The sequence below is a fragment of the Lolium rigidum genome, chromosome 4, assembly GCF_022539505.1.
Source record: "Lolium rigidum isolate FL_2022 chromosome 4, APGP_CSIRO_Lrig_0.1, whole genome shotgun sequence".
In the NCBI taxonomy this organism is placed as follows: domain Eukaryota; kingdom Viridiplantae; phylum Streptophyta; class Magnoliopsida; order Poales; family Poaceae; genus Lolium; species Lolium rigidum.
The window spans coordinates 121368024-121373005 of NC_061511.1; the positions used below are offsets into that span (position 1 = coordinate 121368024).

Consider the following 4982-nt stretch of genomic DNA (forward strand, 5'->3'; position numbering starts at 1 on the left):
AAACGTAGCCAAACGGCAGCGGTGACCGTACTGAGCGAACTTAGAGTATTGAGTGACCGTAATTTTCACTTTTCTAACTACAGTGACCATTCTGAAAATACGAGACAAGTTCAGTGACTGCACGTGTATTTTACTCTTTCTTATCCACTTCGCTAGCTCCCGATCTCGTCGGCGTGCAACCTCTACTGCCATGCCGCCTCTATTCGCCGGCCCATCGCCACACCGTCCGCGCCTCCTCACCGCCCAACACCCTCTAGTGCCGCCCCCTCCACCAGATACTCTCACCGCCGCCTCCGCCACTGGGGACCCGGACGTAGATGCCCTCCTCCGCCTCTCCGACAACCTCGCCCGCAGCCTTCCGCTTGCCCGACAACTTCGCCTTCCTCGAAGAATCCAGCGTCGTCGTCCAGGGTTCGCCGGCCTGCACGCGCACAGCTTCATGCTCCCCACCCGGAGTCCACCCGGAGTCCCTTCCTGCATGTCGTATACTCGCGCAGTGCTGCCACCGATTCACCCCGTCGCGGTGGGCGTCCGGCTGGAAGTTGAACGCTGGCTTGAATGAGCGGGTCGAGAGGAGGCGCCCCCGTTCGGGCGAGGGTGCTGGTTCGCCCTTCCGTGGAGATGCAATGGAAACGGGCGAGGAGCCGAGATGCAATGGAGACGGGCGAGGAGCCGGGGACGGGGAGAAGCAGGTAGTCGGGGGTTCGCTGATGCTGCTCCAGATGCGTTTGACCTCTGGCTTCTGGTGTTTCATCCGGTTGTGGACAATCCACCAGATATGTGCCGCGTCCCTTTCGTGTTCCCTTCTTTCCCCCTCCCATCTCTTGTTTTGCTCTGTTTTCCATCCAAAAGTTATAGTGCTTGATGGATTGTTGCTACTTGCTACGTATTTGTCCAGTACTATTTTTGGGTGTGAGTTAGTCAATTAGTAATTTTGGCTACTATTTCCGGATTTAGCACTGATGCACAATTGTTCAAAGATGGCCATTACATCTAGAGTGATGTGTGATTCTCTTATTTCTACATTTAGAATGAAGGATAGATCTAACACTCGCTATTATCCGCCAATTCTCTGTATCTAATTGATGTAATTTCAATTGTTTTTTTACATCTAGACTTGTTAGATTCTTTTATCTGTACATCTAGAATGATGAAAATATGTAACACTAGTAATTATTTCTCCACTTTATATGTATTTTTCGGTCATTTTTTACATCTAGACAGTCGTGAGATTCTTTTATTTGTACATCTAGAATGATGAAAATATGTAACAATAGTAATTATTTCTCCACTTTATATGTAATTTCCAGTCATTTTTTACATCTAGACAGCTGTGAGATTCTTGTATTTGTACATGTAGAATGATAAAACATGACTAGTAATTATTTCTCCACTTTATATGTAATTTTCAGTCATTTTTTACATCTAGACTGATGGAACGATCAAACTGAAACGGTAAAATGCTTGTTTGCTTTTCCAACTAGGATGCTACTTCTGAATTTAACTCATGTTACTTTATGTAATTTTCTTTATGTAGGTTGTAACTTTCTCAAATTATTACATGCACGCAATCTAATATGCTATTTTATATGTTGTACCCTATATATTAGCATTGCAGCATGTATATTCCATTCTGTCACCCCTACTGTTATGTATGCTGTAACTATCTCAATTACCCGCAAGGTTTATTACATACAAGAAATTTATTGTGCTTTTTTACATGCAGCAGATGGCATATTAACATGTTGCTCACACGCCACCATGGTAGCATGTACAAAACATCTACTTAACTTTTTTTGTCTTTGTCATTTTTCTTACAGTTCATAAAAACTCAGCTTCCTACTTCATCCTATGGAGCACTCATGTCACCTGCAATTGGAGTGAGCATAAACCTGAAGGATGTTTTCTTCGTCTCATACATGTCATTTGAGAGTGGATCTCAAAAACTTCATGAAATACTAGATGCTTGTGTGTTCATTGTTTTCACAGCGAACCTTTTTCTACATCCTAGATCACTTTTGTCATGCTGCAAAGCATATCAGTTCTTTCCTACCTTTTTGAGTGATCTACCATGACACCGGCCTTGCTTTGTTGACATCCATAGATCTTTTGTAATTACATCTAAACACTGTTTTTGTCCTTGGGATGGGGGACAGGTGGGTGGGTGTAGGTGATCCAGATGAATCATCCACACAAAACCATTTTACATCTAAGTTGTTCTAGGCAGGATGAGCACTTGAGCAGAAGTAACTTTACCTTCATCAGGTTCTTGCTTAGCAGATGGGCTGGAACCTTTTTTTTTAATTGTTGGCTACTTTTTTATCTAGGTTAATTATACATGTATTTTCAGTTCTACCGATTGATACTGACATGGAGTTTTAAGCCTGCGGCAGGAGGGAGAAGAGGGAGCGGGTAGTGTTCCTGACTGGGATCTCTATGTCCTTTGTTATGTTACAGGCAGATTGGTCGTGGTCCTGCAGCTGGCTTGTTTTTTCCACCGCGCTCCCCCGCCTAAACCAAGCTAGAAAGGGGGACCAGGAGCTTAGGCTATTTTCGGTAGCTGTCGCTATCAGATTTTAGGACCGCTTTCTATTTACGGAAATATTCTCTCTCAGACAAGGGAGGCACCCTGTAGCACAAACCAGTAACCGCGCACTCCCTAGCCACGTCCATATATAAAAGTAGGGAGTCTCTAATGCTCAGCTAGCTGAGAATTAAGCTAATTCTTAGCTAGCTGACGTCATATAACGATTTGTTTGTTAAGATTGAAATTGGCGTGCCTTCTAATTATAGCTGCTACAAATCTACAATCCCGTGATGTGCGCTTGTTTTGTTTATTTCTTTGGAACCAATCTAGCGCGCGGTGCCCAGTTTACTTACTATAGTACGTGCGAACGTTCGGTACGTGCGCATGTTCAGTACACGATTGTCCCAGCTCAAAGGAAAGTAGCTTCATCGGTAGATACTAGATTCGATCAGCCAGACGAAGCACACAATCTGAACCATATTGATCTGGCTACGAAAACACATAACTTTATTTTTGTCCATCTCATATTTCATAAAAATAAAACCATGCAACCGAGAATATTCTTTTGTTACACTCTGTCCGCAACCTTAATTATTTATCACTAGTAATCTCGCTTGCAATTAGAAAGCCTCAGTTACGACCTCACATGTAATTAGAAATTCTCAGTTGCAATACACTTGCAACTAATAAGTCTCAGTTACAACTTCACTTGCAACTGGAAAAATATGGGGAAGTAAGTTTAGTTACAACTCCAATGGAGGTCCGTTGCAATGGAGAAATTCTTAATTGCAACCCCACTCGCAACTGGATAAAGTCTCGGTTGCAAACCCACTTACAACGAGAGAAAGTCTCAGTTGCAACCCCACTTGCAACTGGAAAAAACCCGAGTAGAAACTGTGATCCCAGTTGAAACATAAAAAGTCTTAGTTCCAACCCCACTTGCAAATGGAGAAAGTCTCAGTTGCAACATCACTTGCAACTAGAGAATGTCTCAGTTGCAAGTCCACTCGGAACTGAAGAAACTATCAGCTGCGAGCCCCCTTGCAACTTGGAAAAGCCTATGTTGAAATGTGGTCCTAGTTACAACATAAAAGAGTCTCGGTTGGAACCCATTTGCAACCGAGAAAATCTCACTTACAAACTTATTTGCAACTAAAAAAAAATCTCACTTACAATCCACTTGTAATTAGAGAAAAGTCTTGTTTACAACTACTCTTACAACGATAACGACCAAGATTTTCCAAATTATCAAATTATAAAACAAATGTATAAAAAATTAAGTTACAACAAACTGCGGGAGAGACTTGTAGGATCTCTACGTTAGGTGTGATTACAGTATCAACTCATAGAAAAAATATTTTAAAAGTGAAAAAAATCTGAAAACAATATACAACATGCCTATGGTTTGTATCTACAACCCCAAAAAGTTTCAGCTCAAAGTTTGATCTACATTTGGAGAAACAAAAAAAGACAAATCCGACTATGAATAGTGTCAGTTGAATAGTATTTCACACTATTCACACCAAAATTTATCATTTTTGGTTCTCTAAGTGTATGTTGAATTTAAAACTGCAAATTTTTGGCCTTGCGTATGTTAACACAGATGTATGATATTACGTATCTTTTTTCAGAATATTTGGACATGTTTTGTCTTTAATTTTTTTTATTCTCATAGATCCTATGCATTTTTTTAAACTAGGCAAAAGCTTTGCCTTTTATATTGATACACCCAACCGAAAAGGGAAAAACTACTAATTAAGCAATTATATCCGCTAGATGTTTAGCACCCGCCAATATCCAGTTCTTGCTCTCATCCTTGATCTTTTCCATGACTGCCATGGGCATGGAGGCCTTGTTGTTGAAAACCCTGGTATTTCTTTTCTTCCAAAGCTCCCATGTTACGAGGGTGACAACAGTTTTTAGCCCTTGCGGATGAGCGGTCGACGACCCAGTGATAGCATGTTAGTAGTGAAGGACGGTCTCGCGGTCGGACATCAGATCATTCAGCAAAGATGGACACGAAAGCAGTTGGCGGCTTTCTGATATCCATGTAAAGCGAGTTGCCTTTACACAGATCCTATGTAAAGGCTGATATTACCCAAGTCTTCCCCCTCACTGGTAGAAAAAGGGGCTTTAATCCCGGTTTGCAACAGCCATTAATCCCGGTTGCACAACCGGGACCAATTATGCAGGACAACCCCCCCCCCTTTAGTCGCGGTTGCTTACGAACCGCGACTAAAGGCCCGTCCACGTGGGCGCCAGCCATCCGTCGGGGCGGAGGACCTTTAGTCACGGTTCGCCTGACCAACCGCGACTAAAGGTCTCCGCAGGTTTAGGGTTTTAGCCCCCCCCCCCCCCTAAATCCGGTTTCTTTTTAATTTGTATTGTTTTATTTATTTTATATTTTATTTTGTGTTTTATTTTAATTTTGAAGAAGTTTCAGTACACATATTCT

The 4982-nt window shown here is 42.2% G+C and overlaps 1 long non-coding RNA gene across 1 annotated transcript; it reads left to right on the forward strand.

The window, feature by feature from the left end:
- The first annotated feature begins 580 nt into the window (after positions 1-580).
- On the forward strand, positions 581-2052 carry LOC124649349. Its single transcript, XR_006986620.1, has 2 exons — positions 581-1771; positions 1858-2052. It is a non-coding gene; the product is annotated as an uncharacterized LOC124649349 (long non-coding RNA).
- The last annotated feature ends 2930 nt before the right edge of the window (positions 2053-4982 follow it).